General features: G+C 40.2%; 1 pseudogene; it reads right to left on the reverse strand.

Moving 5' to 3' along the window:
* Window positions 1–8091: 8091 nt before the first annotated feature.
* LOC132652909 (PRAME family member 12-like) lies at window positions 8092–13140 on the reverse strand (annotated as a pseudogene).
* Between the last annotated feature and the right edge of the window lie 1122 nt (window positions 13141–14262).

Genomic DNA, 14262 nt, shown 5'->3' on the forward strand with positions numbered 1-14262 from the left:
TCCTTGCTTTTGAATTGTGTTCTGACAACATTGTTCTGTAGGTAAGGTTAATTTGGAATTCCAATTCACAGGGATCCTCCTGCCTCAGCCTTCCTGCTTTGAGGATTACTATATGAGCCAACTACCCTGGCTGGGATTATACATTTGTGACCAGCATGGTTCAGAGTGGGAGTCAGCAGGATGCAGGAAGTGTTCACATGTTCCTGAAAATATACACTTACTTGTCTACTCTGCAATCAAGAGCTGAGCTTCATGCTTTGCCAATCTTTTTGTTTGGTAGCTACTCAGAGACTTACATCAATTAATAATGTTATTACTTCAGGAATAGCCACACAGTGACCATTCCAACACCACACTCAGATTACATCATTTTGACCAGCTAAACATAATCGATTATGTTCCAAGTGTATGGCATTGTATCTAGGAGGCTAGGCAAAGCACTTTAAGCTAATTGGCTAGGATTAGGGTAGGGGATGTCATGGGTGCTTTCCAACTATCTAGAAATAAGGAATATACCAGGCTGTTGTGATCTTTAATACAAGCAGAACATGCATTTGCCATCTATTGTTTTATTACTTTATATTACATCTATTACTTTATATTACTTTGCTTGTATGTTATATCTACCAATTTTATGGTTTTCTGTTATTGTTCTTTATTGTTCTTTATTTAGTGTTTTTGTATAAGGAGAGGAAATGGGAAGAAGAGGGAGTGGAGAGGAGAAATAGGAGCATGGTGTTGCCTCCCCCCACCAAGTGATAAACGTCACAGATGAGGGAATGGGAAAAAAACGAAGGCAGAGAAAGCCAGTTTTATGTTTTCATTGGATTCATGTATGTGCCAAAGTGTCTTCCATCTGCATCTACATGACTCATGCTTTTTTTTTTTTTTTAAGATAGGGCTCTTCTGTGTAGTCTTGGCTGCCCTGGATCAGACTGGTTTTAAACTCAGAGGATCTGAGTGTCTCTGTCTTCTTGAGTGCTGGGATTACAAAAGAGTCTTACTGTGCCCATCTCCTCATGCTCTATATTTGAATTTTTTTCCTCTGTTGGTTTGTTTATTTTCTCCTATTCCAATTTGTTTGTTTTTGTTTTATTTTCTTATAATTCTATTTCTGTTTCTATGTTTTGTGTTGGACTTTCAAAACATGGTTTCTCTCTGTAACTCTGGCTGTCCTGGAACTTACATTGTAGACCATGCTGGACTCAACTCACAGAGATCTCCTGACTCTGCCTCCTGAGTGCTGGGATTAAAGGTGTGTATCACCACACCTGGCTCCCTCATCTCTCTCCATTTTTAAGATTTAATTATTTTGTGTATGTGAATGAATTTCTGCATGGACATCTGCATGATAGAAGAGGACATCAGATCACATTATATATGTGGTTGCTGGGAATTGAACCCAGGACCTCTGGAAGAACAAACAGTGCTCTTAACCACTGAGACATCTTTCCAAACACCTGGATCCTTCTTATTATTCTTTAGATGTCTGCTTTTCTTCTTAGGGAAGAGAAGGTGGGGAGGATCACAGAGGAGCTAGTTGACAAGAGGCCATAATCAGAATGTATTGTATGAAAAAAAATTTAATTTCAATAAATGAAGAGCAAAGAAAATACCTGGAGCAAGGATTGAGCAGTCAAGAGCACTGGCTGCTCTTAACAAGGAGCCATTTCCATTTCCCAGCATCCACATCGCAGCTCTCAAATATCTGCAAATCCATTTTCTGAAGCCAACTTCTGACCTCCAGAAGACACATATAATATTCCATGGTGTACAGACAAAAATTGTTTGGTTTCCTTTGTTTTCTTCCTTTGTCTCTTTCTTTTCTTTCTTTTCTTTTCTTTTTGTTTTGTTTTGTTTTGTTTTGTTTTGTTTTGTTTTGATCAGGGTTTCTCTGTGTAACCTCTGCAGACCAGGCTAGACTCAAACTCTCAGAGATCTGTCCACATTTGCCTCCTCCAATGCTGGAATTAAAGGCACGGGCCATCATGTCCAGCTTAAAGGTGTTAAAAAAGAAATAGTTTAAACATTTCATAAATCCGTTTTTGAATTTTTATGTAATTTATTACGTTGTATTTTATGTGCATTGGTGTTTTGCCTGTGTGTATGTTTGTGTGAAAGTGTTGGATCCCCTGGAACTGAATCACAGACATTTTTAGGCTGTCATGTTTGTGCTGGAAACTGAACCTGGGTCCTCTGGAAGAGCAGAGTGCTGAGCCAACTCTTCAACCTATAATATGTAAATATTGTCTACTATGTAAAAATTGTCTAGGGATGATGCCACCAAGGATTGGAGCCAGACAGGGAGAAGATTCATAGTACAAGAGGAGGAAAAAGGCTGGAGAGATGGCTCAGCAATTAAGAGCACTGAATGCTCTTGCAGAGAACCCAAGTTCTATTCATCGTACCCACATGGCAGCTCACAACCCTCTGTGACTCCCATTCTAGGAGATCTGACATTCTCACACAGACATGCATGCAGTCAAAACACCAATGTATACAAAATAAAAATAAATAACTTCTTTAAATTAGGAAAAAGAGTAAGAAACTGGAACATCTGTAGTTTGAGTCTAGCCTGGGTTATAGATTGAAACTATTTCATCTAGCCAAGTATATACACACCATGCTGAGGTTCAATAACAGAGAATCAATATCCAGCCTTGAGACTTGAGGTAGTACAAGTCTAGAAATTTTGAAGGTGGGAGCCGGAGTACCCTGGAGTGAAAGAGAGCAAGAAACATGGAGAAGGCCAGTGACTCGTTAACTTCATCTTTTCAAAAGTTTGTTTCAGGTAAAGAAGATCCTAGACCAGGTGTGGTGGTACAGGCTTTTAATCCCAAACTATGAAGGTAAAGTAGTGTGTAGAAGGAAATAGCCATGTTTAAAAATGAAGTCTAAGTGTCAAAATGAGGTGATGAATCAGAGAAGAATTTGACACAATAGAATATTCCCAACTCTCATGAGGAGAAAAAAGAGCATCTCCTCAAGGGAGCAGCACAGAGAATGAGGGAGAGGAAGCAGTTTTACTGGGAAAGATTCACAGAGAAATGTTAAAGAGACATCAACCTGGATACAGGTGATAACAGAACCAGCCAGAGAAGGAGAAGGATTAGAAGAGATTGTAGAGGCCAAGAGAAAAGCCAGAATGAACAAGTCAGAGGTGGGAGGATTTTGAGCCAGAAAAGCTGAGTTGAACCAGCTAGGAAGGATGAGCTTAGGCAGCAGTAAGTCTCTGAGGCTGAAAACATTCTCAGCCTAGATTAGATTGTACAGAGGATAGAAGCTTCCAAGCTGAGCCTAGGTTAGCAGATGGAGACATTAAGCCTTCAACACTACAATGGCATCTGGTGAATAAAAGTTACATTTATAGTAGATAGATATATCATAGGTAGGTAGGTAGGTAGGTAGCTAGATAGATGATAGGTGGGTAGATAGATAGTGTCAGAATCAGGGTTTCTACTACTGCGATGAAACACAATGACCAAAATACCAGTTGGGGAGGAAAGGGTTTATTTGGCTCCTACTTCCAGATCCATAGTCCATCACTGGATGAAGTCAAGACAGAAACTCAAGCAGGGTTAGAACCTAGAGGGGGGAGCTTATGTAGAGGCCATGGAAGAGTGCTGCTTACTCTTCCTCATGGCCTCTTCACCCTACCTTCTCATAGAACCCAGGACCATCACCCCAGGGATGGCACCACCCACAAAGCCTGGGTCCTCACCAGGCAATTGATCACTAATTGAGAAAAAGCATTACAGCTGGATCTCATGAAGGCATTCCCTCAAATGAAGTTCCTTCCACTTTGAGGACTGTAGTTTCTGTCAACATGCAAAAGCACCCAATATACATAGATAGATAGATAGATAGATAGATAGATACATACATACATACATACATACAAACATACAAACATACATACATACATACATACGCACATACATACATAGATACATAGATACATAGATAGATAGATAGATAGATGCATACATACATACATATATATACATACATACATATTTAATAGATGAAAGATTAAATAGATAGGTAGATAGATTGATAGATATATATATGAAGCATACATAGATATGTACATAGAAAGACAGATAGATAATACATAGAGATAGAACATGCATAGATAAAAAGATTGATACTGAGATAATACATAGATAGAAAGGTACAGACAGACATATATAAGTGGATAAAAGAAAATAGATGAAATGGAAAAGTAGATAGTGATAAATATGTAGATACAAAGATAGTGCATACTTAGGTACATAGATAAATGATACAATAGATAGAGAGAACATTCTTTGATAAATACATACATACATATCTACATACATACATAGAGAGACAGATAGAGATGATGGATATAGATAGAGAAATAGAGAGCGAGAGAGACATACAGACATAGAGACACAGAGACATAGAGACATTAGATAGATAAAGAGATACATATATATAGATAGATATAGATACATAAATAGACAGACGATTCATACATACATATATACATAAATAAAGATAGATAGATAGATCAATAGAAAGATAGATCGAAAGAAACATAGATAGATAGATAGATAGATAGATAGATAGATAGATAGATAGATAGATAGATAGATAGACAAATAAAAGATAGACATAATAAATGTGAGGGAAAAACATTTCAGATCCAAATATTAGGCTGTGATTGTGTCTCTCTGGGTATAAGACTTTTTGTTCAATCCTATTGAGTGAGCCTTTACTTGGGAGGCATGAATAAAATTCCTCCCACCCCAGAGAGTGCCAACAAAACACTACAGCTATGATTCCAACCTTGAATTAGCAATCAGGCTTGTTAAATCCCTGGGTGTATTGGGCCTAAGCGGGCAGATAGTCCAGTTGGCAGAAAGCCTCAACTCAGCATAATAACTTCCTGCCACTCAAATTTCAACTTATGTGACAAAGGCCATGAACAAGAGTAACTAGAGAGGAGCTGGTTTGTTTTACCTCACAGCTTTTAAGTCCACTGAAGGAAGTCAAGGTAGGAACTGCCTAGAGGCAGATACTGATAGAAAAGCCTCAAAGGAATATTGATTACTCGCTTGCTCCTCAGGATATCCTTAGCCTGCTTTCTGATACAGCATCCACGACCACAGGCTCATGGGTAGCCTCACCCACAATGGCCTGGGCCCTAGCATATCAACCACCAATTAAGAAAATGCACCACAGGCTTGCACACAGGACAACGGGGAAGGGCATATTCTTGATTGAGTTTCCCTCTTCTCAAATGAGCCTAGCCTGTGTCAAATTGCAATAAAACTACCTAGTACAATTGACCCCCTGTGGAGTCCACAGACAACATTTACTGTTAAACCATAACTTTTCTTTCTTGTTTATTCCCTAGACCTCATATTAATATTAAAAGGAATATCACAATATAAAGCATTGCAGCTTTCAAAACTACCAGTCTTTACAATTCTAAGAATATAAACGTTCATTTTTCTTCAAATTTTATTAATTTCTTTCTTGTTTTACAGCTTTTACTCCATCACTGAGCAGGAATAAGATGAAGTCAAAAGAGACTAGAATGAAAGTTCTGAGGGACTCTGGCTCCACATGAAGAGGAAGTTTCTTGAATTTTGAAAGTAGGTTTTCAGACTAACTAACTAGGATTATTTTGAATTTCTGCTCTATCATCTCTACCGGCAGACTGGGGGGCATAACTTTTATGTATTCTTATACCCTTTTTAATGGGGTTCACAGATTCAAATAATGGATAGGTAAGCACTCTATCAGGTGAAGTATATCCAGACATGTTTGGGAGGGACTCAGGATATTATTATTGCTTGGTCAAATATAAGCACTCACTATCTGAAAGGAAAAAATAAAAATAGAACACTCACAAAAAACACTTAAAACCTACCGCTTTAAAGATGATACCAAATGGGTAGGATTTTATGTCAGATAGGCACCTATTTACTTTGATTCTGTATCTACACATGCTTTCTATATTGAGGATCTTATAGCTGGAGAAATGACTCATCCCTTAAGAGCAGTGGATGCTCTTCCAGAGCATCGTGGCTCAGAACCATCATAATGGGAACTGATGCCCTCTTCATTCAGGTAGGCATGCATGCAAATAGAGCACTCACATACATAAAATACATACAAAACTAAATTGTCAACATTGACATATAAATGATATTCTTTCACATCATCCATGGTGCAGGAGCTCAGACCCTGGAGCCAAGGGAAAAGTAGACTATTGCTCACCCCACACACTTGAAAAGTCCACATACTCTCTTCATTCTCAGTGCCAGAATTAATGTCAGAGACACATACCAGTGAGGCGAACAACCTGCTCCTGAACAACATCTCTGGTTTAATTAATTAGTTCCTTTTTTATTTCCTTGTGAAACTGGGTTTTTATATCAAAAGTTTTAAAAATTCAGTGTCTATATATATGTATTGTGTAGATTTGTGCATATGAAAGAATGGACACACACAGGCCAGGAGAAATGGGCCAATGACATGAAGCCTGAGACTCATTTGAGAACCACCTGATATGAGTACTGAAAGCAAAGTTTGTTCTTCTGAAAATGCAAGCTGTGCTCTTGAGCTGTCAATCATTGCTCCAGTCTATGGGTTTTGTCTTTCCTTTTTAGGAGACAGTATCTTACTCTGTACTCTATGTTTGTCTCTATGTGGCCCAACCTGGTGGAAAAATTTATTCACATTCCCCAGTGTCGGGAAAGTTGGCAATACTGTCATCAACCTGTTCATGTTTACTTCTGTCCAGAGAGCACCTGTTGAGGATTCCTCAAATTTAGATTCTTTATGGAATTTAGACAACAACAATTACAGTTGTACAAAGAACCCATCTTCTATGGGTTCAATAAATATTCCAATGAAGAACAAAACAATAATAAATCATTTTGCTATTTTGCTATACAGAAAAGGGGGCATATACTGGCTAGGCCTAGGAAGATTTTTTTTTCTTAAATATGTTCATACAGAGACAACTGAAGATGTAAATTACAGTTATTTTGTAAAGTAAATGTTTTCTTCAGAAGAGAGAATTACATATTATTGAAAACCTTTAATGCTATGGCTATTTCAAAGAGTTTGTGAATCCAAAGGAATACTACCCTATACACATGTGGCTAGCAAGCTGGATAGAGAGGTTTATGGTGGTACTCTCACCCAGACAAAAAGATCAAGAATTCACTGCTGGGTTACAGTACATTTTTATTTATTGTTTTCAACTTTTTTTAACTTTTTCGTGAGACAAAGTTTCTCTGGGTAGCTGTGTCTCTCCTGGACTTACTTTATAGACCAGCTTGTCTTCAAACTCAGAGATCCACCTGCCTCTGTCTCCCTGAGTGCTGGGATTGCAAGTGTGTGACACCATGCATGTCAGGAAACATGATTTTTAAGAGAAAAAAATTATAAACCCTGTTCAATTTCCCCTGTGTTGTCTTCTCCTTCCCTTCAGTCACCTCCCATGGGCCCATGGTGTCTAGTGGCCTGAGTGTACTTGATATTGTCTGTGATTCTTTAAAACCTTAGTCATAAGATGTGTACTATGTTGCTCACTTTAGTTTCAAATTTTTGTACACATAAATGGCTACACAAGAAGGTTGTAACTAACACACAGACAAGACAGGAATGAAGGACATATCACCAAAATTTTAGTTTTATTGATGACCTGGACATTTGCCTCACTCATTAAATAGTGGTGTTTTTCTACTGGGATCGAGAAATCACTGATCCCTCCTGACACTGAACCTGGCAATGAGGATGATAACTGAAAAAGACCCCAGAGGGAGAGGATCCAGGTTTACAGCTGCAGGATAAAGCCACTGGTTATCCTTTCCTGACAGAAGCCACTTATAAATGTAAAGTGGTCTTTCTCACTCCACTAGATCCTCTGTTCCCACAATTGCATTGATTTCCATGTCAAATTCAGCCTGCAAAATCCACCTCAATATACATCATTTCGTTTCCAAAAATATGAAGAGTGTCTGAAGCTCTGAGTCCCCAGCATGAGAGTTGGGCCCCAAGCCTTTCATTTCTTCCAATCCAGAAGACTTTTTTCCCTATTTACTGTCACCTCTGCTGGCAATGACAGAGTCTGAATCCTTGGTCATAGACACAGGGCTCTTCACATCTAGGGCAAGTATTTGTAGCAAAGGAGATGTACTTGGGCTGTCTTATGGCCCTGAGCCTGTCTATTTGCTCTGCACAGAGTTGGACAAATCTCTCTGTGGAGACATAACTGAACTCATCATAGCACTCGAGAGGGGCAGGGTACTGTTCCACATTCATCTTGCTCAAGTTGGCTGTGTGCTGCAAAAGGTTCCTCAGGATGTGCATGTAGAAGTCATTGCCATAGAAACTGACATTGGCCAGCTGAGAGCACTTGCTGAGGGCAGGTATGAGCACAGTGAGCTGAGAGTCTTCCATCCTACAGAGCCTCAAGCCCAAGGACTGCAAAGTGTCTGCCACATTCTCTAGGAGGACTCAGAGAGGCATAAGGTCCAAAGCCTTTAAGCCCACATAGTTCATGCCAGATGTTTCAGCTGAAAGAGCTTTGGGCACCTGGAGAAGTAATTCAGGTCTGAGTGTGAAATGTTACAGTAGGTGATGGACAGTGTCTCTAACGGGGTCATCAGGCGCCTAGGGTTAGACCAGGAAATTAATTCTGGAAAATGGTGTTGGAGAATATAGGTGGTATTTACACAGAGATAGAAGGAACCTGGTGCCCAAGTTCAGTTTGACCAAATAGCAAGGATATTCTCTAAGATGCTTCCTATTGGAATCAGTTTAGTCAAGACAATCTCACACTTCATCTCCTGGCCTCATTCTCAAGCAGAAATCCCGTACAGCCCATAGCCCAGAAAGCACACATAAGAAATTCCAAACGACAAGCATGGGAGATCTTTCCATTTTCTGCTATCTTCTTCCATTTCTTTCTTCAGAGACTTGAAGTTTCTTCATACAAGTCTTCCACTTACTTGGTTAGTTACACCAAGACATTTTATGATTTTGGGGGCAATTGTGACAACTGTTTTCCTAATTTCTCTCTCAGACTCTTTGCCTTTTTTATAGCGGGGGACTACTGATTTTTTTAGTTAATTTTGTATACAGCTACTTTGATGATGGTGATTGTCAGCTCTAGGTTTTGCCTGGAAGATTTTTGGGGTCACTCATGTATACTATCATATCATCTGTGAATAGATTCAATGCAGTTCTTATCAAAACACCAACACAATACTTACAGACCTTGAAAGAATAATTCTCAACAAAACAAAAAACCCAGAATAGCTAAAATAATCCTGTACAATAAAAGATCATGTGGAGCTAGTTCTGTCCCTGTTTTCAGGCTGTACTATAGAGCAACAGTAATAAAAACTGCATGGCAAAGGCATAGAAACAGACTATGGTGTCAGTAAATCGAATAGAGATGCATAAAAACCCACACACCTATAGACACTTGAGTTTTGACAATGAAAAAATCATACAATGGAAAAAAAGACAACACCCTGAACAAATGCTGCTGGTCTTACTGGATGTCTACATGTAGAAAAATGGAAATAGGTCCACATTTATCACCCTGAACAAAACACAAGTCTACGTAGATCAAAGACCTCAGCATGAAACCAGACATACTACATCTATTAGAAGAAAAATTGGGAAAGAGCTTTAAACTCAATGACACAGGAGATAACTTCCTGAACAAAATACCAACAGCTCAGGCTATAAGATTAACAATCAATAAATGGGATACCATGAAACTGAAAAGTTCTGTAAGGCAAAGGACACTGTCAACAGAACAAAATGGTAACTTACAGAATGAGAAACAATCTTCACCAACCCTACATCTCACAGATGACCAATATCTAGAATATATAAAGAACTTATGAAGTTAAGCACCAAGAAATGAAACAATTAAAAATGGAGTACAGAGCTGAACAGAATTCTCAACAGAGAAATACTGAATGGCAGAGAAACATTTAAAGAAATGCAAATCAAAATGACTCTGAGATTCTATCTCATAGACATCAGAATGGCTAAGATCAAAAACTCAAGTAACAGCACATGCTGGAGAGGAAGTGGAGAATGGAGAACCCCTCTCAATTGCTGGTGGGAGCACAAACATGTACAACCACTTTGGAAAACAATCTGGCACTTTCTTAGAAAAGTGTAAGTAGCCCTTCCTCAAGAACCAGTTATACCACTCTTGGGCATATACCTGAGAAATGGAAATAGGTCCATTTGGAAAAATGGAAATAGTTCCAAATGGAAATAGGTCCACCACACAAGGGTGTTTGCTCAACTATGTTTATGTTTGTGTTTGTGTTTATGTTTATGTTTATAGCAGCTTTATTTGTAATAGACAGAATCTGCAAACAACCTAGATGTCCCTCAACAAAAGAATGGATACAGAAATTGTAAAATTTGCAGGCAAGTGGATGCAACTGGAAAAGATCATCTTGACAGAAGTAACCCAGAAGAAGAAAAACACACAAGGTATATACTCACTCATAAGCAGATATTAGCTATGTATTACAAATAAACATACTAAAATCTACAGACCTGAAGAAGCTAAACAAGGAGGAACCTAGTGAGGATGCTTAAATCTCACTCAGAAGGGCAAAAGGATGGAGACTAGAAGCAGCTGAAGAAAGGAAACAGGATGGGAACCTATATAGATGTCCTCTGAAACACTCCACTCACCATGGGATCAAAGCATATGCAGAGACAGAGACCCACAATTTGGGCAGACAGCAGGGAGTCTTATGGAAGAAGGTGGGAATAGAAGGACTCAGCGGGGACAGGAACCCCACAAGGAGAACAACAAAGCCCAAAAATTAAGGTGCAGGGGGACCTCCATAGATTGATGCACCAGCCAAGGACCATTCAAGAAGACCTAGATCCCCTGCTGAGATGTAGCCTATAGACAGATCAGTCTCCAAGTGAGTCCACTAAGAAGGAGAGCAGGGGCTGCCACTGACCAGAACTTGGTTGCCTGCTCTTTGAGCTCTTCTCCCAGGCAGGGTGGCTTTACCAAGCCACAGGGGAAGAGGATACAGGCATTCCTGATGAGACTTGATAGGCTAAGGTCAGATGGTAGTGGTGTAGGAGTCCCCCTTTTCAGGGTGCTAGAGAAAGGGGATGGTAAGGAACTACGAGGGAGGTTAAGACTAGGGGAGATGAGAAAGAGAACTGCAATCAGGATACAAAATGAATAAATTGTATATGATAACAACAACAACAATACTAATAAAGGGAAAAGAAAAGAAGTTCCAACCCATGAAAGTCCTGGCAGGCTCTAGGGACACTTCCTGTGTTCTCACTGGACTCTAGATTCCATCAATGCCTTGCACAGTCACTATTGCTGTCATTTAACACCCACACTATCCCCATTGTCCCTTGCACTCTACTTGGGCTCAAAACATTTCACCCATAGCAAATTTGGGGTAGACTGAGTCTACTAACAGATCTGAGCACAGAGCTCACCTCCAAATTGTGCTGCTGAGTCTTCTGAATCCAGTGAGGACTGCATTCTGCCCTTACTGTTCCCTTTCCATTGGATTGGGTGGACATAATTTGTAGAAGAATTACAACCCATTCTTACTAGATCTGACCTGCAGTCCTCTGATTAAAGAGTGGGAATTTGACAATTTGATTCATTACACATGGAAACAACACATAACCTTCGTATTCTAATGAGGCCTAAATATGGCACTCAGTGACTGGCAGGTCTCATGAACCACTAATCTTTAAAATTAAAGAAAGGTCTGCCCCGGCAGCTGACACAGCCCTCACCCTTACTTACCCAAGAACCTGATCCAGGCAGTCTCTAAGAAAGTAGATGCCATTCATGGAGAGATGTTGGAGACAGTTGAGTTTGTAAAACTGAGAAATGAACTTCCTGACACACTTCTCCTCTCTGTCTCTTGCCCTGTTGCCAATCATGAAGACATCCTTGATGATGTGTGCCAGGATGAGTTTGTGAAGATTTCTCATCTGGCCCAGGCAGGGAGCAAGTTGTGACAGATTTAACACATCCCAACTGATCATGATCAGTTCCAAATCCTTGATGTGCTCCGGATGGAATATATTGAAACTTCCTTGGATAACATGCGAAGGCATAACCCAGATCTTTATCTCCATACAGCAGAACTGGACAGAGCCCTTTCTCAGCAGGGCCCAGTTCAATAAGAATGTTTGTTCTTCATCTATACACGGACTGAACAAAGGTCAGCTACCACCTTAAGGCACCGCCTCTTTGCATATCTGGGAAGGATCTTCACTACTTGATGCTCATCTGGGTTCTCTGGTGAGCAGTTACCATCCTCTGCACTAGCCCATATGCTCCAGAATTCACGGTGCTTCTTCCTCAAGTCAAGAACCTGAAGTTTTCCCCTCCTGTGGGGAAACCATATGAAGTGTCAGCTACATGGCAAAACCCAACATGACTCAGCATTTCCTCCACATCTCTAAACTCAGTTCTAACACCTGCTGAGGTGTTATTTTTTTTTCAGCAGTCCCAGTCCAGCCTGCATTAACTTTCCCTGAGCTGCATAGGTAGCCCTAATAACTTTCCTTCCTCTACGTGACTCTCTATTTCTCCTTAGTCCCATTACTAGTGGTTGTGGGACTGCAGGGAAGGCTCATTTCACAGTGTACATACATCTTTAACAAGCTCTGGCAACAGGCAACCTTCCTTATGATAAGCAAAGAAGAGCTTCCAAGGGCCCTGCATTCCTATCTGATTATCCATGAAGAAGCCATTTTACCAGACCCCACAATTTCTTCTGTCTTCTCAGTGGGCTCCATTCTACAGTACTTGCTTATTTCTTACCTGGAATAAAACTTTCTTTGCAGCTGCATGTCTACTCCTGCTAGAACTGCCTGGAAGGTTTCCAAGTCAGGGGGCTTCATCAATGCCCCCACAGGGAGACAGGGGAAAGGCCAGGCTGCCACCATTGCCTTCACAGTTGTAGTGTGTCAGTCAGTGAAGGCCTCCTTGAACAGTGCTGGCAAGAACTCCATGGGTAGTTTGTCCATAGCTGACATGTCCAAGGTCTCATCTCTCAGCAGAGCCTGCCTTGCCAGCTTCAAGTGTGTGGGTGGAGTCTGAGGACCCATCCTGGAAGGTCTTCAGTCAGAAGGATCCTGGGGAGGCATTTAGGTCAGAATACATTGTCAACATCAAGTTTTCAAAACCCCCTCACCATCAGAGGAACCACTCAAAGACAGGCAAAGTTAATGCTCTGGCAATGGTAGAGACAAGCTTAAGCCACTGTCCTCTCTGGAGGTCTCAAACCAAACTCCTTCACTGACAGCACAAGGAGCCTCTTACAAGTACACCCAAGGTTACACATTTCCCAGTGTTCCTCCATCCAACCCTTACCAATGCCCCACTCAATCCCATTCCATCTGGGCAGGGGTCCCCAGCAGTACAAAAGCTGTGTGCCATCTTTGTGTGCCAACCAGACATTGATCATGTCACAAGTCCTGAAACAACAAAGCATGGGATGTTTACACACCCATCCTACCCATAATTTTTCTAAAACATAAAAACTGCCTGTGAAAATTGAGATGATCCTGGAAATGGGGTTGTTTCCCCATTCTGTATTAGTTAAAGTTATGTCAAAAAAAACCACCTGAATTTAAATCCAATCAGGTTATTCATTAGCTTCATTTGAAGAGTAAGGAATGAAAAATACTGTCACAGAAAGCCAACAAAGAGAATGATTCAACATTTTGCTAAGGATGCAGAAATTTAACACTCCTCCGTGGTTGGCTTCTGGCTGGGGCCCAGTGGGGAAGGACTCATGTTTCTTTAAGAGGCTGTCCATGTGAATTTTGATCATGTTCCAGTGAGTATATTGTCCACACGAATGGAATTTCCTTTTTTTTTTTTTTTTTTTTGCTTGGTGGCAAGTGGAAAAGTTTCCTGGGTAGATTGGGAAGTGAGTGTGCTCCAGATTCAATGATGTGAAATTCCCCAATAATCAATAAAATCATTATAAATTTAAAAGGTATTTTTAAATTCTATGCATCCAGAAAAATAAAGCCTTTAGAAACATAAGTAAGTAAATAAATAAACAAATGAACAAATAAATGACTTTCCCATCTTGGGTCTAAACTCTCTATTTCAGGGGTCCTGGCTCTTTGGATCAAAGTGACTTACCTGCTCTGAGCACTGATGAGCACAGGGTCTCTGGAACCCAGCATAGGCCACTGTCACCACAGTCTTCATTTCAC

The sequence above is a fragment of the Meriones unguiculatus genome, chromosome 3 (genome assembly GCF_030254825.1).
Source record: "Meriones unguiculatus strain TT.TT164.6M chromosome 3, Bangor_MerUng_6.1, whole genome shotgun sequence".
NCBI classification, from domain to species: Eukaryota; Metazoa; Chordata; class Mammalia; order Rodentia; family Muridae; genus Meriones; species Meriones unguiculatus.